The 26,423-nt window shown below is 36.6% G+C and overlaps 1 long non-coding RNA gene across 1 annotated transcript in view; it reads right to left on the reverse strand.

Annotated features, from left to right (window-relative positions):
- LOC128639536 (uncharacterized) overlaps positions 1 to 24,821 on the reverse strand; it is a 48,337-nt gene extending 23,516 nt beyond the window's left edge. The window contains exon 1 of the long non-coding RNA XR_008399217.1: positions 24,608 to 24,821. This is a non-coding gene — a long non-coding RNA (uncharacterized LOC128639536). The remainder of the gene's footprint in view (positions 1 to 24,607) is intronic.
- Positions 24,822 to 26,423: the final 1,602 nt, after the last annotated feature.

Here is a 26,423-nt window from a genome sequence, read left to right on the forward strand (position 1 = left end):
AAATTTCAGTGAGAAAGAATATTCACAAGTGGAAAACATTCAAGACAGTTGCCAATCTTCACATGAGTGGACGTCCCAGTAAATTCCCCTAAGGTCAGAGCAATGTTCAGAGAAATTGCAAAAAAAAAAAAAAGAGTTAAATCTAAGACTACAAGCCTCAGTTAGCATGTTAAATGTTAAAGTTCATGACAGTACAATTAGGAAAAGACTGAACAAGTATGGTTTGTATGGAAGGGTTGCCAGGAGAAAGCCGCTCTAGAAAGAACATGGCAGCACAGCTTAGGTTTGCAAAGTTGCATCTGAACAAACCACAAGACTTCTGGAACAATGTTCTTTGGACAGACGAGACCAAAGTGGAGATGTTTGGCCATAATGCATAGTGCCACGCTTGGCAAAAACCAAACACTGCATATCAGCACAAACACCTCATACCATCTGTCAAGCACGGTGGTGGAGGGGTGATGATTTGGGCTTGTTTTGTAGCCACAGGACCTGTGCACCTTGAGGTCATTGGGGGCGATTTATCAAGCTCTGTACGTAGCTTGATGCCCCTGTTTTCGCGCGAGCCTTCAGGCTCGCCGTTAACAGAAGGTATGAAGTAGCGGTCTAAAGACCACTGCTCCATAACTTGTCCGCCTGCTCTGAGGCCGCGGACAGAAATCAACCTGATTGAATTTGATTGGGCTGATTGACATCCCCTGCTAGCGGCCGATTGGCCGCAAATCTGCAGGGGGTGGCATTGCACTAGCAAATCACAAGAACTGCTGGTGCAATAATAAATGCCAACAGCGTATGCTGTCGGCATTTATCGATGTGCAGCGTATGCTGTCGGCATTTATCGATGTGCAGTGGACATGATACACTACAACGTATCATGTCCTCTCGCACTATGATAAATCTACCCCCTTGAGTCGACCATGAACTCCTATGTATTCTAAAGTATTCTAGAGTCAAATGTGAGGCCATCTGTCTGACAGCTAAAGCTTGTCCAAAATTGGATCATGCAACAGGACAATAATCCCAAGCACACCAGTAAATCTACAACAGAATGGCTAAAAAAGAAAAGAATCAATGTGTTGCAATGACCCAATCAAAGTCGAGACCTCAACTAATTGAAATGCTTTGGCGGGACCTTAAGAGAGCTGTTCATTAACAAATGCCCACAAACCTCAATGAACTAAAGCAACATTGTAAAGAAAAGTGGTCCAAAATTCCTCCACAACGATGTGAGATACTGATAAAGTCATACAGAAAACGATTACTTCAAATTATTGCTGCTAAAGCTGGTTCTACAAGCTATTGATTCATACGGTGTACCTAGTTTTTCACAAATGGCTTCTCCATTTTGGCTTTATTTTTGTTAAATAAATCATGGCACAGTGTAATATGTCATGTGTCATTGTTTATCTGAGGTTGTATTTATCTAATTTTAAGACCTGCTAAGGACCAGAGGTTTGTTATTATGTCCTGATAAGTAAAACCATAGAATTCAAAGAGGGTGTACTTTTTAATTTGGCTGTAAGTCTACATATGTTTTTATGTGTATGTATGTCTGTAAATACATATCCACACACACACACATATATATATATATATATATATACATATATATCTTTAAAGATTTCTAAAGCCCAACATTTGAGACCTCATATCTTTCAACCAGTATAACTTTTTTGTGCAATATTTTTTTGAATATTTTTTATTAGATGGTTTTATTATGAGTGTAAGTGTACTTTGCAATGTATTCTTGGATGTGTTTTGGGAGACTTTTTTGTTTCGTGACACAGTTAACTAGAGCTCTGGAGTCACCCTAACCCGACTCGCGTTATCTTGAATTGAACTCAAGCAAATCGTGTTTACTTTCACCTTGTAATACAAGTGAAAAACAGTCACGATAAACCCCTTCTTGCTGTTAACGCACCACTTTTAATCTGGCCCATAGTGTTTTTGTAAAACAATATTGTTTAATTATGGCTTTTACAGAATCCAGTCTCCTACTTTTCAGATTTTTAAAATACCATTATTACCAAGTATTCTGTTATTTCAGTGTTTACATACATTTAGAGGTCCATTAAATGTAATGCATAAAAAGACAATGCAAACATATTTCTCTCAATTGACAGTTTCCTTTAATTGCCCTGTCTTCTCTATCACGTAATAAACATTAGCCTGTCACTGACTCATATACATATAAACTGTGAACTCTTGCTTAGATGTTAGTGCCTCAGAAAGTGTGCACACAAAACGACTGTGCACAATTTTATAAAGGAAGTATATTTTTTAATTGCATGCTTTGTCTGAATCATTAAAGGGACATGAAACCCATTTTTATTTTCTTTCATGAATCAGGCAGAGCATATAATTTTAAACAACTTTCCAGTTTACTTCAATTATCAAATTTGCTTTGTTCTCTTGGTATCCTTTGTTGTAGGAGCAGCAGTGGATTACTGAATTATTGATGTTTATTCTTGACTTTCATGTCCCTTTAAATATCTATAATCTCTTATTTCTGTCTTAAAGGGACATTAAGCCAGGTGAGATTGTTATTCAAGTAAATAATTTAGAAGTGTCGCTAACTGGCGACAGCAAAGAGGCGATAAGATATGGTAACAGCAAAACCTAGGTTAGAACCCTGTTGGTCCTAATTTATTTAAAGGGACATTCCGGGCTAAATTTAAATGCGCATATATTTATCACATCTTTGAATAGAAACATATTTGCAAGATACATGTATTGGCAAACATGCTTCTAGTAAAAGTTATCACTGCTTTAGTGTTAACATTTTTTTCTGCATGTGCATGTGAAGCATAGCTAGATATTCTCAGTGCACCAGCATTTTACATACTGCAGCTGCACATAGCACCAGTGGGGCTTGTGTTAAGTCAGCAATTAACAAATTGAGTCATTACCAGATGGTACAAGCACTGCTATGTTTAAAATGTTGGTGTACGGCACATACTTAAATACACTTTTGAAACAGCTATAGCTTTTATTATAAGCAGTTTTGCTAATACATGTATATTACAAAAATACTTCTATTTAAAACTAAAATGCATTCGTGTGGATTCCAGTTTTGGCTTGACTGTCCCTTTAATATTTAAATGGCTAACATCATTTAAAAAACATCTGCTAATCGTTCCTTTAAATAAATCATAATATCCAAATGTATTTAATATTTGATGCCCCTTTAAATGTTATAGTAAATGATGATAGCCTGCTAAAATAGCATTTGTTTATTGTAACTGGGCTTTAGTGTAAACAAGTTTATTCAATATAAACTGTAAATGCAAACAGAATGGTTTACAGCCTGGTAATTGTTAATTTAATAAAATGACTCCCAGCTGTAGATGCTGTTTTCCCAGCATTCAAGAGAATCTGGACTATGACATCATTGTGTCTAATTATAATGATTAGGATAATAGGTGGGTAATTAAGAATTGCCTTAATCTCCTGTATTAAATATACAAATTACGCATCTTTATTCCCCACTTACAAAGGGTGCACATTTTGTAAGCTTTAGAAGATTTAAGAGTAGATTACTGGATTTATTACCGAAGCCATATGACATAAATTTTGCTAATATCAATATTGTACAGCTTCCGTATGCACTATGATGCAACCCAAACAACTATAAACAGAGGCAATAATATTGTGGCATTCTCTATCTTTTTAAGAACCACCCATTACAATTTAGTTTAATTGCAATACAGAGATTAGTTTTAAGAAGCAAAATTACCAGTATATGTTTCCACATGCTTTGCTTAGTTTCTGTGCAAAACAGTATAGGAGAGCGCTTATAGAAACCTTAAGGGTATCTAGCTAATGAGATGTCTGACACAAATAAAATTATTAAGAAGTGTAAGGTATAAGAAAAATTTACTAAAACAAGTAAACTAAAAAGGGTAAACTAAAATTGCAAAGTAAGTATAAGTCGCTAATACAAGTAATAAATACAAGATATCCTAAAACAAGTAATAATAAATCTAAAATAAGCACATATAGAAAAAAAAACAATAACCGGTTATTGTATACAATAATACAGTAAGAGTATTTTCTCTTATAAGAACAGAAATAAAATAAAATAGAAACTAGTTAACCTTAATGTTAACTAGATACTTGCAAGATAAAGCCTAAAGGTAGGCAATGAGTCTTAGCTGTTAGAATTGTCTTAGAGGTACAGAATCTGTTGTAAAGGTACAGCTATAAGCTTAGTACGAAGATAATGTGACTGATGTATATTCTATAAAGTCCTCTTTGAGGGCTAAGGAAAGTTCTCTATTTGAGAGAAATTAATCAACAGCAAATCATGCGTGTGTGTTCCAAAAGTACAGTTGATGGTTGTGGGAATCCACTCACCTAGTAACGTCCTAAGCAGCAAGTGCCAACAAGCGTTGACGTCTGAGGAATTCCACTTACCTAGTGGCATCTAAAACAACAAGTGCCAACAAGTGTTGACATCTGTGAGATTCCACTCAAGCGGCCACCAAAAACAGAAGTCCACTCTGATAATCTGTGAGTGGTTTGGTAAAGTACAACTCCGATGTAGATAGTGGTCTAGGCAGTTACCCACTATGTGGGTGTCAGGAGTGTAGCTTATACGGATTACTCCTCAACCCACTGTGTGGGTCTTCAAATATGTTTTTTTCTTCCTCTACGATATGAGGGATCAGCGAGTCAGGAGTAGCTCAATTAGAGCAAATGATGATATTGTAACATGTTCCAAAAGAACAGTGTAAAAGAACAGTGTAAAATTGGAGTCCGTTCAATCTGAGTGCAGCAACAAGACACCAAACAGGAGTGATCAACACGTTTCAGCCATTATATCCTTTATCAATATAAATGCTAATGGCCTGGTTACAATATAAATGCTAATGACAGCTATGCAACAATGAATAATATAAATGTGCACCCAATCACAAGTGAGTGTAGCCCAGTGGTGACCGTAAACAAATGTCAAACTAGATGTTTAATATAGAGCTGACCACAGTACCTCACTATGTTGATCTGCCAGTGTAGCAACAAAGTAAAAATCATGCCCTCCAAAATACGTTGGGTTATTCCTTCCGAACACTCTAGCTCGTGGTGGCGGCTTTTGCAAACGGCTCCTAGGTCTGGTCGGATGATGACGTCACCCAGTGGTGGGTATGGTGTCTGAGATGCTGCTCCAACGATACTGAGCTCAATCCTCTCAGCAAACCAGGTATACAGAAAGACAGGGAGACAAATTTAGCTGATTTAACTCTAGAAAACAATGACATTTGTCTGTTAAATACGGGCCTTAATTTCGCACCTAAGTCAAAACCTAATAAATTTGACACATTTGTGGATGTACACAAGTACATTAGAAAATTAACGCTCAAACGATACTTTCTTAAAAACCCTGATCTCAGAACCACTAATAAGGTAGAATATATGCAGGCATCAGATTTAGATACATTAAAGATTCTACACAGTTTGGAAGAAGAGGGAAGAATAAGTGACAAACAAGATAATACAGATTCAAGCATGCAAGAGAATATGGAACTTGAGTCCCTTTTCAATTTATCTATTCATGAACCTACACTTGAGATAGTGCATTCTAAATTTAAAGGCAAATCTTCCTTTTACCCTGTAGGGGCTCAAGGGGACCAAATTCCGGTCTTTACTAAATTGGTTTTAATTTAGAGAAGGCATTCAAAAATATATATAACATTTTAAATAAACACAATGATAATTTGACGATCTTTGAAAGGAAAGCATTAAATAAACTAACTAATAACTACGATATTGTCATTCACTCCACCGATAAAAGTGGAGGTATAGTGATCCAAAAAAGGGAACATTATTTGGAGGAAGCATTTAAACTAATGAATGATACTGAAACGTATAGGATGTTGTATCAGGATCCTATTATTAAATTCAATAAAGACCTGGAAAAACTTCTTTTAGAAGCAAAGAATGCTGGGATTTTGAATATTGATGAACATAGATTTGTTTCAAACCCTCATCCGGTAACTTCTTTGTTTTATCACCTTCCGAAGTTTCCAGATTGGCTCGCTTTGTGATAACCTCTCTAAATATGTTGACTCATATTTACAACCTATGGTCAAAAATACTCGAGCTTATCTAAAAGACACCAGGAGGTGATAAAGCTCTTTGAGGGAATTAAATAGGAACAAGATATGTTTTGGATCACCTGTGATGTCTCAGCGCTTTACACCTGCATTCCACATAATGCAGGTGTTAGGGCAGTTAAGACTGAATTAGCAAGAGGCAATATCTCTAATCTTCATGTCCAATTTTTAGTGGATAGTATTATGTTTATTCTTAACCACAATTATTTTGTATTTGAAGACCCATTTTATTTACAAACACGGGGTACAGCTATGGGGACTACATTCGCCCCCTCATATGCAAACATATATGAACCACTTTGAAAATTCTCATATTTGGTCTAACAACCCGTTTGCGAACAATATAGTTAAATACAATTGTTATATTGACGATATTATTTTATGGTGAGGAAGCGATCATACAAGCATACAAGACATATAAGCTTTTTATTAATATATCAATAAAAATTATTTTAACCTGAAATTTACAGGTATACATTCAAAGTCCTCTATTGAATTTTTGGATCTAGTTTTGTATAGTGATGATAATAGCTTGGTAGCGGTCACAAATTTCAGGAAACCCACTGAGCAAAATAGTTTTATCAACTATTCTAGGGCTCACAAACGAAGTTGGATAAGAAATGTCCCTTATAGCCAATATTTGAGGATGCAAAGGAATTGCACGCATGAAAGTAATTTTCAGAAAGAGGCAGAGATATTAGATAAGAAGTTTTACAAAAAAGGTTGCAATGTAGGTTTGCTTAAAGATTCCAAAGTAAAAGCCCTGAATAGAAATAGAGTAGAACTCATATCTCCAGATCTGAAAATTATTACAAAACAGGACAAGCAAGGGAATACACCTATTAGATTTATAACCACCTTTAATGAGGGTGCCAGTAAAATCAAAGGCATCATCAAGAAACACTGGCCTATTTTAATAGCAGATCTGGTTTTGGGGAGCAACATTGGAGATCAACCAATTGTTACTTTTAAAAGGGGTAAAAATCTTAAAAATTTTCTGGCAGCTAGTAAACTTAGAAGCCAGCAAAAGGGTTTAGTTAATAACTCACAGGGCATGAATTGGTTAGTAGGAAACAAGGGCACTATGAAATATGGAAAGAACAAATGTGGCATGTGTCAACATATTAATAAATCTCCCACTTTTCATAACTGCAACTGTTCAGAGGAATTCAATATCAAAATTCGAAGCAACTGTAATTCTACTTTTGTAGTATACCTTTTAGAGTGTGGGTGTGGCCTATTTTATGTGGGCCACACCAAAAGAAAACTAAAAAGAAGGTTCTATGAGCATGTGTATAACATAAAAAAGGAATCCATTAAACACAGTGTCCCTAGACATTTTTTTAGAATGTCACAATTGTGATCCCAGTAGTTTGAAAATACAAATGATTGATTTTGTCCCCCCTAAAGAGAGGGACAGACTCTTGAAACTATGCAAATTAGAAACTGTGTGGATATACAAAATGAAAAGTTTACACCCTTTAGGTCTGAATATTGCTATAGACGTTGCAGCCCATATGTAGGAGAGTAGTACCCTCCATTATTATGATAGTTGATAAGTTGAAGTTCACCACAACCCTTCTCTTTACCATGTTGATTCAGAATGAATGTTTTTATTATTACTGTGATTGTTAGTGTTTTGTATATCTGGTTGTGTGTCTCACTTTTTGTGCATCTTTTAGCAGGTTGGTGTACAATAAGAAAGAATGATAATAATATTATCTCCTCAAAGTGCAGATTTGTGCGACAATGCTTCATAATAGTGGTGGCTAGTTTATTTCTAAGATTTGTAGCTAGCCCTGCCATGACACCATGACATAGGCTGCTGTGTACTAGGGGGAGAACAGATTGTTTGCTGTAAACAAACAGGGGAAGTTCATCATCTATCCGGTAATATTATTTGTTCAAAATAAGTGTGACATTTTTTAAATTTTAATATTTCTATGTTTTTATGTATCTTTATTGATGCAATGTTTTCTATTATGTTTTTTATGATGTTTTTACTATTATTATTTTTTTGACTTGTCTGATTTAGTATACCTTATATAACTTTATTGGTTAATTAGTTTCCAATAAGGCTGTCACTGGGGAGGTATGCTTACCTACACACACACCCTCATACTATTGGTTGCTGAAACCTTTAACCCTTTGAGTTGTAAGCACTTTCCCACCTGGGTGCTAAGCTGATTTAATTAATTTTTTTATTTTGTGAAAAAAAATGTTTGAACTTTTTTTTCCCCAGATCCCCAAGACGTACAACATTGGAAAGGTTAGGCGATTACCTTTCCAATGGTGGGTCATGGGGGTCTGTAGCTGCTTAGATGCCTGAGATACAGGCTTCTAAGCAGCATGCCCCCTTTCCCTATACTTTGTATTGACAAATTGTTAATAAAGTTGCGCGGTTACGTCATCACGTCATTGCGCGTGACGTCACCACACAAAACGTGATGCCCCGGTGATGCCTGTCACTCTACAGGCACGATCTCTGGGGTAGGAGCGGGTGGGAGCCCACAGATCTCCCTCAAGGTGGGAGAGTGCTAGTGACGGCTCTGAGCCGTCATTAGCACCAGAGTGGGAAACTCTGTAACGGCTCAGAGCCGTCATTAGCACACAAAGGGTTAAGAGGGGATTTGCCACCTGTGAGATTATATGTTATTTTTCCTCTTGATAAAGCCCGTTCATAGAACGGGTGAAACGCATTGAGGTTTTGCTATTATAGCATTGTTTTAAAGTAATTTTAAGTATTGCCATTAAGCATTGCCACTTTATGTCATTACACACCTTTGTCAAGTGAATTCCTGAATCCTGAGACCGGAGATTGCTCTTTTGAGAGACACAGTGGTAATACATGGGGGGCAAATGATTTTCATCTTCCCGGACCAGATCCTGTGAACCACTTACCTGGTTGTCTGTATTGACTACATTCCATTATTCCTTGCATATCTTGTAAGTGTGATTCTTTGTTTACGTTATATTTCTGTTTAATAAAACTGACTTGAATTGAGTTTTGCACTCCTTTTGTCTCCTGTCTTTCTAAAAAACAAATTAAGCCAGCCTATTACAGTAAAGGAAACAAGAGATGTAATTAAGAACCTAAAACCTACCAAAAGTCCTGGTCCAGATGGATTCTCTGGACTCTATTACAAGACATTTATAGACCAGATTACCCCTTATCTTACACTATTATTTAATCTTATTCCAGACATGATTCAATTCCCAGACACAATGCTACAAGCACTTGTTTCTGTTTTACCCACACCTGGAAAACAATCCAATATACCTGAAAATTTTAGGCCTATATCCTTGTTGAATGTAGACCTGAAACTCTATGCCAAAATCCTAGCAACTAGAATGAATTCCATCCTTCCCCACATAATACATCAGGATCAGGTGGGCTTTGTACCGCAGAGTATATACACACTATAAAAATATTAGATTTATTAGAACACCTTATATTCCAAAAGATGCCCGCTATTTATTTGTCCACTGATGGTGAAAAGGCGTTTGAGCTCTTAGATTGGACTTTCCTACAATCCACCCTCTCACATTTTGGCTTCTCAAATACCTTTATACAACAAATTATGGCCCTCTATTTTAATCCAACAGCAGAGATTAAGGTTAATGGATGTCTTTCAGACCCATTTGAAATCTGTAACGGATCAAGACAGGGTTGTCCATTGTCTTCTTTTTTGTTTATCTTATATTTAGAACCGTTAGCTATTAAAATCCAACTTAACCTTTTTATCCGAGGAATAAAAATTAAAGAACAAATCTACAAACTAGCAATGTTCGCAGAAGACATTTTAATGACATTCACCAACCGTTAGAATCTCTCTCTACGATACTAGACGAGTTAAGGAAAATTTGACCGGGTGTCCAACTTTTCAGTTAATCTTGGCAAGTCGTAGCTGCTCTCAATCAATATCCCGCCAAAAATGATTAATGACATACTACAAATTTGCCCATTTAGAATTCAAAAATCCTCCCTAAAATATCTAGGCTTACACATAACAGCTGACATGGCCTCATTACGCAAACTAAATTACTGCAAACTAGTAGAAGAATTCAGACAACTCACATCTACTTGGCTCCCAAAACACATTTAATGAATAGGTAGAATCCATGCTGCTAAAATGGTGCTTCTACCTAAAGCACTTTACCTACTACAAACATTACCTATCCTAGGAGCAATCCATGAAATCCACCCACTACAAAAAATCATTAATGATTATATTTGGCGACGAAGACCCTCGAGAATATCTAAACAAATTCTATATAAATTAACAACGGAAGGAGTCTTAGGGGTACCAGACTTATTAGAATATAAACAGGCTATTTCTCTGCAAAGAATAGTGGAATGGTCCACCTATAGCTCCAACTCATACAAACGATGAATTCAACTAGAAATGCAATTATCAGACACGCCTCATATTGGAGCCTTATGCTGGAACCCAGATGTAGCACACAAATCTGCAATATCTACATCATCAATCGTAAATATGACTTGGCTAGACTGGACCAAATTACGAAACAAACACTCCACAATAACAACTAAATATTCCCCGCTAACACCACTACTCAATCTAGCAGAATTCTCTATAGGTAAGGATACCCAGGCAGGAACTGTGACTAACTATACACATTTTCTTCCCATGTATATCTTAATTCAAGGAGGCAGACCTCTACCAAAAGACCAAATAGATCATTTAAGCAATGGGTTTTTAAAACCATGGACCCGATATCATCAGATGTCACATTTTATCTATACACACAAATACAACTTAACACATACACACACAGGGGGGTAGTTATCAACGTGTCAACTTTCCTGCCTTCACCGGCCCAATACGCCCGCCTAAGCTCGCCTACCATCGCCGCCGCGGACCTGAAAAAATTTGCCTAAGTTATCAATAAATCTGTCAAAAAGCCGCGCACCAAGTACGGGACGATGAGCAGCGGACTGTGAGAGTTATCACTCATCCGGTCTCGCTGCTCTTCGGCTTTTTGACAGCTTTCTTGCTAGCCTGTCACTAAGCACCCACACTAAACTACACTGTTCTACCCCCTATACCGGCGCCCCCGGAGCCCCCCACAACTCAATAAAGTTACTAACCCCTAAACCGCTGCTCCTAGACCCCGCCGCAACTCTTATAAATGTATTAACCCCTAAACCGCCGCTCCCGGACACCGCCGCAACCTACATTTTACCTAGTAACCCCTATCCTGCCCCCCCTATACAGCCGCCCTCTATAATAAAGTTATTTACCCCTATCCTGCTGATCCCGCACCTCGCTGCAACGAAATAAATAGTTTAACCCCTAAACCGCCGCTCCCGGACCCCGCCGCAACCTATATTAAATTTATTAACCCCTAATCTGCCCCCCCTACACCATCACCACCTATAATACATTTATTAACCCCTATCCTGCCCCCCTACACCGTCGCCACTGTAATAAATTTATTAACCCCTAAACCTAAGTCTAACACTAACCCTAACACCCCCCTAACTTAAATATTAATTAAATAAATCTAAATAATATTTCTATTATTAACTAAATTAATCCTATTTAAAACTAAATACTTACCTTTAAAATAAACCCTAATATAGCTACAATATAAATAATAATTATATTGTAGCTATTTTAGGATTTATTTTTATTTTACAGGTAACTTTCAATTTATTTTAAATAGGTACAATAGCTATTAAATAGTTATTAACTATTTAATAGCTACCTAGCTAAAATAAAGAGAAATTTACCTGTAAAATAAAAACTAACCTAAGTTACAATTACACCTAACACTACACTATCATTAAATAAATTATTCCTATTTAAAACTAAATACTTACCTGTAAAATAAACCCTAAGATAGCTACAATGTAATTAATAATTACATTGTAGCTATTTTAGGATTTATATTTATTTTACAGGTAACTTTGTATTTATTTTAGCTAGTTAGAATAGTTATTAAATAGTTATTAACTATTTAATAACTACCTAGCTAAAAGAAATACAAAATTACCTGTAAAATAAATCCTAAGCTAAGTTACAATTAAACCTAACACTACACTATCATTAAATTAATTAAATAAATTACCTACAAATAACTACAATTAAATACAATTACATAAACTAACTAAAGTACAAAAAATAAATAAAGCTAAGTTACAAAAAATAAAAAAAATAAGTTACAAACATTTAAAAAATATTACAACAATTTTAAGCTAATTACACTTAATCTAAGCCCCCTAATAAAATAACAAAGCCCCCCAAAATAAAAACAATTCCCTACCCTATTCTACATTAAAAAAGTTCAAAGCTCTTTTACCTTACCAGCCCTTAAAAGGGCCTTTTGTGGGGCATGCCCCAAAGAAAACTGCTCTTTTGCCTGTAAAAGAAAAATACAACCCCCCCAACATTAAAACTCACCACCCACATACCCCTAATCTAACCCAAACCCCCCTTAAAATAACCTAACACTAATCCCCTGAAGATCATCCTACCTTGAGTCGTCTTCACTCAGCCGAGCCACAGATGGAACTGAAGAGGAGATCCGGAGCGGCAGAAGTGATCCTCCAAGGGGCGCTGAAGAAGTCTTCCATCTGGGCGATGTCATCTTCCAAGCGGGGTCTTCAATCTTCTTTCTTCAGGATCCATCTTCATCCCGCCGACGCGGAACATCCTTCTTTCCCGATGGACTACCGACGAATGAAGGCTCCTTTAAGGGACGTCATCCAAGATGGCGTCCCTTCAATTCCGATTGGCTGATAGGATTCTATCAGCCAATCGGAATTAAGGTAGGAAAAATCTGATTGGCTGATTGAATCAGCCAATCAGATTGAGCTCGCATTCTATTGGCCGATCGGATCAGCCAATAGAATGTGAGCTCAATCTGATTGGCTGATTGGATCAGCCAATCGGATTGAACTTCAATCTGATTGGCTGATTCAATCAGCCAATCAGATTTTTCCTACCTTAATTCTGATTGGCTGATAGAATCCTATCAGCCAATCGGAATTGAAGGGACGCCATCTTGGATGACATCCCTTAAAGGAGCCTTCATTCATCGGTAGTCCGTCGGGAAAGAAGGATGTTCCGCGTTGGCGGGATGAAGATGGATCCTGAAGAAAGAAGATTGAAGACCCCGCTTGGAAGATGACATCGCCCGGATAGAAGACTTCTTCAGCGCCGCTTGGAAGATGACATCGCCCGGATGGAAGACTTCTTCAGCGCCGCCTGGAGGATCACTTCATCGGATGGAAGACTTCTTCAGTGCCTCTTGGAGGATCACTTCTGCCACTCCGGATCTCCTCTTCGGTTCCATCGGTGGCTCGGCTGAGTGAAGACGACTCAAGGTAGGATGATCTTCAGGGGATTAGTGTTAGGTTATTTTAAGGGGGGTTTGGGTTAGATTAGGGGTGTGTGGGTGGTGGGTTTTAATGTTGGGGGGGTTGTATTTTTCTTTTACAGGCAAAAGAGCAGTTTTCTTTGGGGCATGCCCCACAAAAGGCCATTTTAAGGGCTGGTAAGGTAAAAGAGCTTTGAACTTTTTTAATGTAGAATAGGGTAGGGAATTTTTTATTTTGGGGGGCTTTGTTATTTTATTAGGGGGCTTAGATTAGGTGTAATTAGCTTAAAATTGTTGTAATATTTTTTAAATGTTTGTAACTTATTTTTTTTATTTTTTGTAACTTAGCTTTATTTATTTTTTGTACTTTAGTTAGTTTATGTAATTGTATTTAATTGTAGTTATTTGTAGTTAATTTATTTAATTAATGTAATGATAGTGTAGTGTTAGGTTTAATTGTAACTTAGGTTAGGATTTATTTTACAGGTAATTTTGTATTTCTTTTAGCTAGGTAGTTATTAAATAGTTAATAACTATTTAATAACTATTCTAACTAGCTAAAATAAATATAAAGTTGCCTGTAAAATAAATATAATTCCTAAAATAGCTACAATGTAATTATTAATTACATTGTAGCTATCTTAGGGTTTATTTTACAGGTAAGTATTTAGTTTTAAATAGGAATAATTTATTTAATGATAGTGTAGTGTTAGGTGTAATTGTAACTTAGGTTAGTTTTTATTTTACAGGTAAATTTCTCTTTATTTTAGCTAGGTAGCTATTAAATAGTTAATAACTATTTAATAGCTATTGTACCTAGTTAAAATAAATTGAAATTTACCTGTAAAATAAAAATAAATCCTAAAATAGCTACAATATAATTATTATTTATATTGTAGCTATATTAGGGTTTATTTTAAAGGTAAGTATTTAGTTTTAAATAGGATTAATTTAGTTAATAATAGAAATATTATTCAGATTTATTTAATTAATATTTAAGTTAGGGGGGTGTTAGGGTTAGTGTTAGACTTAGGTTTAGGAGTTAATAAATTTATTACAGTGGCGGCGGTGTAGGGGGGGCAGGATAGGGGTTAATAAATGTATTATAGGTGACGACGGTGTAGGGGGGGCAGATTAGGGGTTAATAAATTTAATATAGGTTGCGGCGGGGTCCGGGAGCGGCGGTTTAGGGGTTAAACTATTTATTTAGTTGCGGTGAGGTGTGGGATCAGCAGGATAGGGGTTAATAACTTTATTATAGAGGGCGGCGGTATAGGGGGGGCAGGATAGGGGTTACTAGGTATAATGTAGGTTGCGGCGGTGTCCGGGAGCGGCGGTTTAGGGGTTAATACATTTATTATAGTTGCGGCGGGGTCAGGGAGCGGCGGTTTAGGGGTTAATATGTATAGAGTAGCTTGCGGTGGGCTCCGGGAGTGGCGGTTTAGGGGTTAATCAGTTTATTATAGCTTGCGGTGGGCTCCGGGAGCGGCGGTTTAGGGGTTAATCAGTTTATTATAGCTTGCGGTGGGCTCTGGGAGCGGCGGTTTAGGGGGTAATAACTTTATTTAGTTGCGGCGGTGTAGGGGGGACAGATTAGGGGTGTTTAGACTCGGGGTACATGTTAGGGTGTTAGGTGTAGACAGCTCCCACAGGAATCAATGGGATGTCGGGCAGCAACGAACATGAACTTTCGCTATGGTCAGACTCCCATTGATTCCTATGGGATCCGCCGCCTCCAGGGCGGCGGATTGAAAACCAGGTACGCTGGGCCGGAAAAGTGCCGAGCGTACCTGCTAGTTTTTTGATAACTAGCAAAAGTAGTCAGATTGTGCCGCACTTGTGTGCGGAACATCTGGAGTGATGTAAGAATCGATCTGTGTCGGACTGAGTCCGGCGGATCGAAGCTTACGTCACTAAATTCTACTTTTGCCGGTGTCTAGCCTTTGATAACTAAGGCGAATCAGCCTCGCCACAAATACGCTGCGGAATTCCAGCGTATTTGAGGTTGACGGCTTGATAACTACCCCCCACAGCCTTTGAAAAAATATGTATAAATAACAAACCACCTAAAAACTCATATCTACTCTGTATAAAATATCATTGAACTGTAGAACCCCTAACACTCCAGGTTACGTTAGAGGATGGGAAAGAGAACTAGGAACCCAGGCTCCTACAAAATCTTGGAATGCTAGATTCAGAGCATTAAAAAAATCAGCACACTCCACCAAGGCCCTAGAGATAAATGTCAAAATCATGTTGCGCTGGTACCTAACGCCATCTAGAATTAAATACATGTTCCCCAAAGCCAGTGACAAATGCTGGAGAGAAATGTGAAACACTTAAACCTTTCTGGAATATGATACCAAATAACATCAATTCAGTGTTACATCTAAATTTACACCAGAAATATCACTACTAAACGAGTTGCCCAAAATCAACTGTACAATTAAAAAACACCTCTTTCAAATCTTACTTAACTCAGCGAAACAACTAATACCCATGAGGTGGAAATCCCATTTTCTCCTTACAGATGATGAATGGAAGTCTTTGGTAGAAAAAAACCCTATTAATGGAACGTTACCATTATCTGAAACTTGGAAAATTGGATCTTTTCTATGACATGATCTTTTACTGGGAATCATACACAATAAAACCATTGGGTTTGTAGAATGCAGTCTTAAACATACACATCATAGATTATAACTCTCCTAGAGGACGTACATATGTTTAATACGTATAAAAGAATCCTTATATGGCAGACAAAAAAAACAATAAATGTCCTCCAAACACAGTAAGACAATTTTTATTTTATTGGTAACCAAAAACATGTAACCTGTTCTATGATTGTTGTTTATTTTATTTTGTTTAATGTTCAGATGTATGCATTTTGTTATAGAATTTTTTTTGGAACATACCTTGAAAAGATCAAGGTGCACAGGATCAACACACGGATAATTGGACAAACTCTCGTTGCCCAACCATCACTGCTAAAGAAACATTCAAAATACTGTCTATTGATTGAGGGATACAAAAGAGATCCTATCTTGACCCATTCTTCTAAAACACAATACATGTTTGTCCACCTTAAAACCATGCTTGTTTGCTCTGTTATGTAAATTGCATGTTATTCCAAAAAAAAAAAAAAAAAAGGCAGGAATAACTTCTATCATAAATATGCAATATTTGATTCTAATTTTTCTAATTATTAGATTTGAATTATGCAATATTCAGATTGGAAAAAAATTGAATCAATGTGTTTGTAATAGAATTTTTTAAAGATTTCTTTAAGGGGACACTGAACCCAATTTTTTTATTTCATGATTCAGATAGAGCATGCAATTTTAAGCAACTTTCTAATTTAATCCTATTATCAATTATTCTTCGTTCTCTTGCTATCTTTATTTGAAAAAGAAAGTCCAGAACCTTGGACAGCACTTGTTTGTTGGTGGATGAATGTATCTACCAATCAGCAAGAACAACCCAGGATGTTCACCAAAATAGGCTGGCATCTAAACTTACATTCTTGCTTTTGAAATAAAGATACCAAGAGAATTAAGAACATTTGCTAATAGGAGTAAATTAGAAAGTTGCTTAAAATTGCATGCTGGGACTTCCTGTTGGAGGCGGAGCATACAGGTAGCTTCAGGTACATGCTCCCGCTCCAAGACTCGGCGTCTAGGAGTATTTTCACCTTCCAAACATTGCAGCTTTTCCTTGCCCGCATGTGATGCGTCTGGCCTGGTTACTGTATCGTTAGGTTCTGCAATGGAAGTCCAAAGAAAAGCCTAATTGTGCTAATGGCTAAGGCACACTACTTTTAACAAGTAACTATACCTATATTATAACTCTTACAAGGTATTGGAACTTTGACACGCTACAAGCTGACACATCCTTGACATGCTGCAAGATGCCTTATTGTTGCAGGTAAACCTGATGGGCGCAAAACACATCCATAGTGCCGCTGTTTTTTCTCCCTCTATACCCTGATTGCATCTGGAAAAAGCATATATATATAACAGCAGACGTGTGTGTTGCTGCTACCTTTACCTGATATTCCACCCGCCTGGTCAGGTAGGGGACAAGTAGACACCTTGCTTGGACCTGGTTTCAAGCGGGCAGGGTTCGCTGTTATCGGTAGTCCTAGAGCGTGAGTGAGGAGGTTTCCTGTCTTGCTACGGAGATCTGAGGATCCTAGTCCTGGCTTGTTGTGAGGAGGAGCTCTTGGTAGCTGTGGTAGTCAAGCCATGCTCTCTGTGCCGTGGAAGCGGCGTCTGTGAAAGATACAGAGTCAGTTTACCTGCTCTGGCAGATGTGACATACCCATTTGATCCCGCCTATATGTGACCTGCCACAATTCAACGGACAAGCTGCCTGGAGTAACCTGGATTTATGGTAGCATATTGAGGACTAGAGCCTGCTAGTGTGGAGGTGCCGCTGACTGGTGGGTCCACGTATGCTGTGAGGTGTTCCTGTGGAAGCATGCAGGTTTTGGCCCGTTGCTGATTTGTGTCCGGGAGCCGGTGGAGTGTTTATTGCTGGTGCTGTGATATCTCTGAAGTACTGGGAACTTTCTCGCTGTTCTCTTCCTGGCTCAAGATCTGCTGAGAATGACCAGGGGGTTCCTCTGCTGATGTGTACTCTCAGCGGGCTTACTTGAGTTCGCTCCTTCACTGTTTTTCTTAAAAACATTTGAGTTTTCCTACCAGATACAGGTGTCTCTAAGGAGTCTAGATCTAACCGGTCTTTACGGTAATATTTCTTCATAACTTTAGAAGGGCATTTGTTTTTGTCTTTGTATTACATATTATAAGACAGAAAAGTGGTTGGTCTAACGAACTGTGAAGTGGACAATTTTTGTTGCCTTTTTGTTTTTTGGTCTTTTTCCTTTTTGTTTTTCTTAAGTCTGCTTTTACAGAATTCAATTGTTTATATTTAGCTGCTCCACTCATAGAAGTAAGAAGGTGGATATGATTATTTGTTATAATCAATAACCGTATTACTAGTATTTGGGTATTCAAGTTACAAACCCTACCTTATCCTTGCAAGGTCTGATAACTAACGCCTCCCTATGAATCTAATATATTATCATCATAATCTGCATGTCTAACTAACTATAAGATTACAGTAAGGGTTTCTCAGGGAATTCCGTCAGGCTCATTATATATTTTTTTTTAGCTATAGAGTGTCTAAAAATGTTTAAAAGAGGCTAATCATTTCCTCCCTAAGAACGTTATTAGGTTATAACTGTAGCAAAATCAAATATAATAATTTTTTTCTTGTACACAGATGCTCATATTGATTTTTTTTCATATGTCGACATGTATAATATTACTGTGTAAAACAACATCTCAAGTTTGAATGTAGGTGGTAGCCATTCTTTGAATACCGGAAAATAGCTGCCTGCCTAGGTTTAAGGAGGTGGTAGAAGGTTTAAACAGGGAAGGAAGAGAGGAGAATTTTCATGAAGCCTATAAAATTGCTGCTTTTAATTGCCCACTATTCACTTGCACTAGAGAACAAGTGCTTTATATAATTGTGCTATTTTTGATTTGCACTTCAATTGACCCAAAATTTTGTTTTTGGTTTTTTTTTTTTTTTTCCTTTCACATATTCACTTTAATCACTTACTCCTGAGATCAGCTGATCTACTTAATTGTGTAATTTATTCCCATTTGCTGATCTCTACATTCTAATTTAATTTAAGATTCACATTTTAACAATCGCTGACTACGATTGTCTACACGAACACCTTATATATTTCTATACCATATAGTTACTTTGAAACTTCAATGTTCACTTGCGTTGCTTAATGCCTTTTTTTCACACAATTTTACAGCAATTATTGTGCTTCATTTGTAAGTGTTGTGTATATGGATAAATTTATATTTAACAAGAGTGCTTCTCCCAACATGCCACCTAAAACAAGATAAAAAAGAGGGAACAGTAGTAGGACTTCAGAGAGTAATGTTGATGTTTTACCAGACAAAGGAACGAGAAATTTAATGAATAGCGATATCTCCGAATTCGCGGCTGAGGTCGCTAAAATGCTCACACCCCAATTTGACTCAATAAAACAGGAAATTAAAAAAGAAATCGCTAACTTAACTACTGAAGTTAGACAATTCGCAGTTAGGTTGGATGAGGCTGAGGGCAGAATATCGGATCTTGAGGATAGATGTAATATACAAGAACCTACTGTAGAAGCACATAGTAAATCAATCACATTACTGCAGGCTAAAATTGAGGACCTTAAGGACCGTTCTAGACAGAATAACCTAAAGGTAATTTTCCTCCCGGAAATAATGGATTTCCAGGATCTGATGACATTTGTGACTGTTACCCTCCCACAGGCTCTACAGATCCCACCACCACTATCCCCCTTTCAGATCGAGAGAGTTCATAGGATTGGATTTGGTAGTGAGAATAGTACAAATACCAAACCAAGACCAATTATATTTAAGTTCATAAATTTTCAGGACAAGTTATTATATCTCAAACATTACAGACATCTTAACTCTCTATTGATTGGCCCCCACAAACTTCTGATTTTTCAGGACTTTTCATCTGAAACCCTGGCTAAATGAAGGGAGATGTCCCTCTTCTACAGGAAGCTTGTGAAGGTCAACTTCAATACTAAATTAGTATATCCTGCTAAACTGATTATAATAAAGGATGGAGTGACACATACTCTTAATAATACTACGGAAGCAGAGAAATTCTGTAGAGAGGTAGCCTTAGTTGATTAACATATACATGCAAATATCTGTCTGTTTAGTCTTTTTTCCTTGGAAACTGATTATGAGAAGTGAGGGAAGGTTAGTTATTCTTAAGGATATTTTAGAAGTAGAGGAATTCTGTAGAGTGTTAGATTTAACCAACCAACAAAATATGTTCAAATATCTCTTTTAATAGATTATGGTTGGGAATTTATCTGTTTGGATACATTTTTTTATGTTTGGTTTGAGAATTAAATTGGGTGGAAATGTTTTATTTTATGAGACTGGTTTATGATTTATATACATATATTATATTCCTTTTTTTTTTTTTTTTCTTCTTATTTTTTCTTTCTCCCTCTCCCATACCGAAGTTATATTTTTTATCAGTAAAGCTTCTTCTTAGTTACTGAGAGATGGTTGGTACAGATTTTAATTTAATTTCCTGGAATGTGGGCGGCATAACCTCTCCAATTAAGAGGAAAACTATTATTAAATATTTGGGCAAATCTAGACCTGATATCGTTTTCCTACAGGAACTACATTTAAAAACAGTAGAGGTACCTAAACTTAAAGTTAAATGGGTGGGAGAGGTTATTGCCGCTACACACAGTGCCAGGAAAAGAGGAGTTGCAATATTGTCGAACAAAAATCTGGATTATCATATTGAGACTGTAGAATTAGATTCAGAAGGCCGTTTTCAAATTATAGAAATGATCATAAATAAAATACGTTATACTCTATGTAATGTCTACGGCCCTAATAATGTTGATCATGAATTTTGGAAAATTTTGACTTAAATTTATAGGCCAGAACTTAATTATAGGCAGGGACTTTAATCTAACAGCAGACCCCACCTTAGATAGACTAAATAAGAGGAAGGTAATTACTAGAGACAGGAAATCTCGGATACTAAGTAAATTTTGCTTCCAATTAGGTCTCATTGACATATGGCGTGTACAAAATCCCGATCTGCGGACATATACTTGCCTATCTAAAACTCACCAATCCCTATCTAGGATTGATTATTTGTACATTTCAGATTCTTTATTGAAATTTAACTGGAGGGCTGATATCGATGATATTTTAATTTCGGACCATGCTGCCATATCCTTAACTTGTAAATTAATGCATCGCTACAGACGAATAATAACATATATTTCCCTAAACATTTAATCAACAATAGTAGTTTTCAGAATTGGCTGAGGAATAGATGGGAGGAATTCTCTCTGTTTAATAGGGAATATTCTGAAAAAATAGAAGTATTCTGGGAGGCTTCTAAAGCGGTTTTGCGTGGTCAAATTTAATCCTATATGTCCCAACAAAAAAAAAAGGAATAAACAAATTCAAATTCAGTTAGCAAATCGAGTCAAAAATGCTTATAGAGCATACATAAATGATCCTGTTAGGGCTCGTTGGATACTATAGGTAAACGCAAAAGCAGAGCGAGATGCTTATTTGAAACAGCAAAATATTCAAGAGGAAGTGAGATTAAAGTCTTTGTATGGTGGACATATGGGTAGATCGGCTAAATTTCTTGCTAAAATCACTAAGGTAACCTCAAAGAATGCCATATCAGCTATTAAGAAGGGCATGGTTAGATATACCAATCAAGCAGATATTGAAATGGTGTTTTTTGATTATTTTAGTGATCTATATAAGGCTGAAAATCATAATCCAAATATCAAAAAAGAGCCTTAAGCTATTTATTGGCGAGCTAATTCATGAAAATCAATCTGGATTCATGCCGGGCAGGAATCCAGTTAGGAATATGAGGAAAGTGCTTATGCTGCTTGATCATTATTGGAATAGATATAAGTCCGATAGACTTAAAAAATCTCCAGATAAGGCTATTTTAATGGTCGATGCTGAAAAAGCTTTTGACCGGATTTGCTGGGATCATTTATTTTTTTCTCTTGAACAATTTGGCCTGTCCGGTCATTTTAATAAATTTATTCAATTAATTTATAGTGCTCCTTCCTCGGCGATCATCATTAACAATATAATTTCTCAACGATTTACTCTGCAAAGAGGTACCAGACAGGGCTGTCCTCTATCGCCATTACTCTTTAACATTTCTTTAGAACCGTTAGCAATATTATTACATCAGGAACTTGAGGGTATATTTTTAGGTGGTCAGAAACTAGTCCTCTTACTCTACGCGGATGACCTTCTCTTATTTCTGTCGAACATTAATCAATCGTTACCAATATTACAAAAGATTATTTACATGTTTGGAGCAATCTCTGGATATAAGGTCAATCTGTTGAAATCTGAGCTATTATGGATATGTAATAAACCAGAGAATAGATCTGAACTTCCTTTTTTAGAGTCATCCCAAATTTCATATCTGGGGTTGCGGCTGACTAATAACCCAAATGAATGGTACAATTTAAATTATGTCCAGTGCCTAGAGAACTGTAAAAGGAAACTGGAAGATTGGGCTATGCTACCCATCTCTCTCTCTGCCCGTGTATCTTTGATTAAGACGATAATTTTCCCCAAGTTAATATATATTTTTCAAAATATGCCATTTCTTTTACATAAATCTGATATTTCCAAATATAATAAAGTCTGTAATAAATTTTTGTGGAAAGGGGCAAAGCCTCGAATAGGCATACACCGACTTATGAACTCTAAAATGGCAGCGGGACTTGCGTTACCCAATATACAAATATATAATATAACAGTCCTGGCAAAAACGGCGATTGACTGGATTACTAAAAGAGAACAGATTTCAGTGCTTTGCTGTGAAGATAAATTGGTGGCACCTTTTTATTTGGAAGCTTTCTTTATTGCACTGTCCGCTAACATCTCTCCCTTCGACAATCTTCTTTTCAATTACATTTAAGAACGTTATAGTGGCATGGCAAAAATTTTGTATGGAGTTGGGAATATCTCCATATGTTTCTCAATATCTACCTATCAGAGGTAACCCTAACTTTCTACCCTGGTTTTCCGATAAAGTATTTAAAAGGTGGGCATAGGAAGGATTGAAGTGGAGGCTCAAATATTGGGTCCGGATGGATATCCGATTACTTTCACTACCTTAGCTAATAGATTCGGACTCCCGTCACAGGACCTTTACGCCTACCTCCAGGTAAGGCACTTCGCTGATGAATTAAGACAAAAATATGGGAGCGATTGGTCTTTGGGTGCAATCTCGAATAGAATAACAGAATATTTGTCTGGGATCTATGCGGTCTCTTCGCTATACGATTTATGTATTCAAAAATCTTCATTTTTGCAGGTTGAGGATATGGTAGCAAAATGGTCTTCTAAATTTCCGGATATTAACCAGCAGGTCATAGCTAGAAGTTTTAAGATAATCGACCAAAGTTGGGTCCCAACATCTTGGAGAGAATCGCAAATTAAAATTAGTCTCAGGTCCTACTTTACCCCAGAAACTAGCCAGGTGGTATAACTCCAATATTGTGTGTTCTAGATGTAGTAGTATATACGCAGATATTTTTCATTGTTTCTGGGGGTTGTCCGAAAATTCAACAGTTTTGGCAGAAAATAATATTTTGGATGAATACAGTTTTACACCTCGATCATCAAATTAAATCTATTGAAATATTCTTTCTAGCTAAATTTCAAGGAGTACCCAAAAATTTTAAACTGATAAACACCATAATATTAACAGGCCGTTATCTTATCCTTAAAACTTGGAAAGCATCTTCTGCTCCAAAATTTGCTCATTTTAAAAAAACAATAATTGGGCAATGTATAGCAGAGCAACATATCTCAACTTACCGGTCAGATGACCAAATAAACTCCTATCTTAAGAAATGGGAATCCTTCATATTATCATTACAGAAGCCAACACAAAGAGTGCTGATTAAACCTTTACTTAAATATCCCTTTGTTCAACTAAATATATTTGCTGGTCATTTCCCTAGTCATTGGTTGGAGGAAGATGCGGAAGATAATCACGAGTTGAGGGAGTAGGGAATTGTTCTCCCCTTTTTTTTTTTTGTGTGTGGTTAGTTTTTATGTTTTTTTTTTTTTTTTTTAAATAATAAAAAAACAGTACTGAAATTCCGACACACTGATATTATGTTGATTTGACAATGGAATATGAATTGTCTATGATCTAAAATATTAACTGTCATGTTGCCCTGCGTGGCGCAAAAGGTTATTGGTTTCTTTTTCATATTGTGTTGGAGGAAAATAAATAAAGATTTAAAAAAAAATTGCATGCTCTATCTGAATCACAAAAGAAAAAATTTGGGTTCAGTGTCCCTTTAAATTAAATTTGAACCAACATATTTGTATCTTTTATGTATCATTTTACTAAATTACCAACCACATGAATTATTGCACTTCTGAAAAGTATTTGTTAAATTGAATTAGATTAGAAATTTTGTAATTTAGATATTCAATCTAATAAAACAAAAGTAACATTCAAAACCGGAAATAACATTCAATTACCTAATTTTAATGGACTTTCCTTTGTATCAACATTCGATTGTCCAAAACGAATGTCAGCAGGACTATTCCTTCTACCAAATGAATTGCACTTTCAGCACATTTGCCCATCCCTAAATATAATTGTTCTGTAATAAATAGAAAGATAAATATCTCAGATGAATTAAGAGAAAAGGACATGTTTCACTTTCAGATTGGTTTTATAAATTATTTATGATTTGCCAAATTTATGGTTAGCCAAACTGGGTCTGTTTTATATAGAAAAAAGGCACTTGAGAGGTGACATGATTACTTTATATAAATATATTCAAGGCCCATATACAGAGATGGAGAAAGCTCTGTTTATTTCAAGAAAATTGTTTGTGAAAATAGATCACAATTTAAGGCTGGAGGAAAGGAGATTTAATCAGTTAGTCATGGAAGAGGAGCATACTATAGTGAGCAGTCCTTCAGTCATGGAAGTGGGGCATACTGTAGTGAACATTCCTTAAGTCATGGAAGTGGGGCATACAAGTCTTGGCCAGAGGCAGATGTTGGTTGTTGGAGATTCTATTATTAGGAAGGTTGATAGGGTAATTTGTAATCCAGATCCCTTAAATTGAACAGTTTGCTTTCTTCCAGGGGCTTGTGTTAGGCATATTGTGGAGCGTATTTGTCACAAATACCTCAGGATTTAGCTGCTAAGGGGTTAATTCTGTTTAGTTTGTGAACTAAAAACAGTTATTTGCTTTTCAAGAAGAATTGTGTCCTGTGTTTGTTTGTGTTTTCTTTGAAGTGCCAGGAGCCTCAGAAATAGTTTCTAAGGCTCACTCCACCAAATGTTATTGTGTATGCATTTAATCATAAAGCCACTCAAGCTTTTAGCTCCAGAGGTACAACACAGTGCTTCTTCCTCATATCCTGAGGGGGTCAATAAAAGGACATTGGTATATATGTGTTTAAAACTGTTATGACATTAAATGAAGGTAAATATGACAACCTATGTCATATCTGGTATCAAATTGATTCTCCCAATGAAACCAAGAGATTACCGGTCAGTATATCTGAAAATAAAGTTACCTAGCAGGAATTATAATGGGTTCTATAATTCCAGGCAAAAAGACAGGGGGGTTTCTTAGCCCGCCCAGGAGGGGGTGGTCAGGCAACTTGATCTCTGGAAAATAGGTATAAGAATCTTCTTTTTTAACTATAAGATTGTCATTCTTACAAGGGGAGCTGTCCTACAGCGTAAGGACCCAATTGCTTCATGCCAGTCCCCAGGCGCAGATCTTGAGACTAGTAAAGTATTCAATCTGTTTTTCTCTTTTTTTTTTAACCTGTTTGCTGTGTGTATTTGTAACAACTTTTTATTAATAATGCATTGTGCATAATATTTTTGGCATAATAAATAATTCCTTTATTAAGTTTGGCCTTTGTCTAATAATTGAACCACGTTTCTGAAGAGACTGGAATATTAGAACTGTATAATTTAGGTTATTTTCTGCTAAATTGTACTCAGGGAGTTAATGTGTAAGTCTGGGTTTTTCCTTAGGATTTTCCCTTTAATACATTTTAAGTGGTGGCAGTTTTGGAGCTATATGGTTGTTAGTTTAGTGTGGGTGGCATTAAAGGGGAGTTTTGGGCATTTATTTTACATCTAGTACAGACTAGGGAGTGTTGTTAACCCTTGCACCCACGGAACTAAGTCACAAGCTGGCCTGGTGTGGCTAGATTGTGACCTATTAGTGAGAGTAGAAGGGGTCTGATAACCCTTTCTGTGACAAATAAGTGACTGGCGCAGGGTTGGATAACCTTGGTTCATCACAGTATTGATAGATTT

This window comes from Bombina bombina, chromosome 9, assembly GCF_027579735.1.
Source record: "Bombina bombina isolate aBomBom1 chromosome 9, aBomBom1.pri, whole genome shotgun sequence".
Classification (NCBI taxonomy): Eukaryota; Metazoa; Chordata; class Amphibia; order Anura; family Bombinatoridae; genus Bombina; species Bombina bombina.